This window comes from Penaeus monodon, chromosome 19, assembly GCF_015228065.2.
Source record: "Penaeus monodon isolate SGIC_2016 chromosome 19, NSTDA_Pmon_1, whole genome shotgun sequence".
Lineage (NCBI taxonomy): Eukaryota > Metazoa > Arthropoda > Malacostraca > Decapoda > Penaeidae > Penaeus > Penaeus monodon.
The window spans coordinates 19,141,561-19,141,837 of NC_051404.1; the positions used below are offsets into that span (position 1 = coordinate 19,141,561).

Genomic DNA, 277 nt, shown 5'->3' on the forward strand with positions numbered 1-277 from the left:
CACGCCTTTCCCCATTGTTCGCTCCAAGTGTGCCTGAGAGCCGACAAGGTCTCGCTGCCGACCGGTGTCAGGGTGATTTTAGATGACTAATCACCCAGCGAGCGACGGACGCCCCAATCCCTCTCCGACGGTGCAGCGGAAGGGGGTCTTCGGTAGGAGATCGATAAGCTAGAAGCCCTCGTTAGGGTCAACAGTAGTTGTCCGGTCACACTTATGTTGCAGCGGTCAGCACGGCCCGACACGCATGGGGGAGTCACGCGGAAGCTGTTAACGCTGA

The 277-nt window shown here is 58.8% G+C and overlaps 1 protein-coding gene across 1 annotated transcript in view; it reads left to right on the top strand.

Moving 5' to 3' along the window:
- LOC119585110 (orphan steroid hormone receptor 2-like) overlaps nucleotides 1–277 on the top strand; it is a gene marked incomplete at its 5' end in the record, with an annotated part of 37,005 nt that overhangs the window by 24,969 nt on the left and 11,759 nt on the right.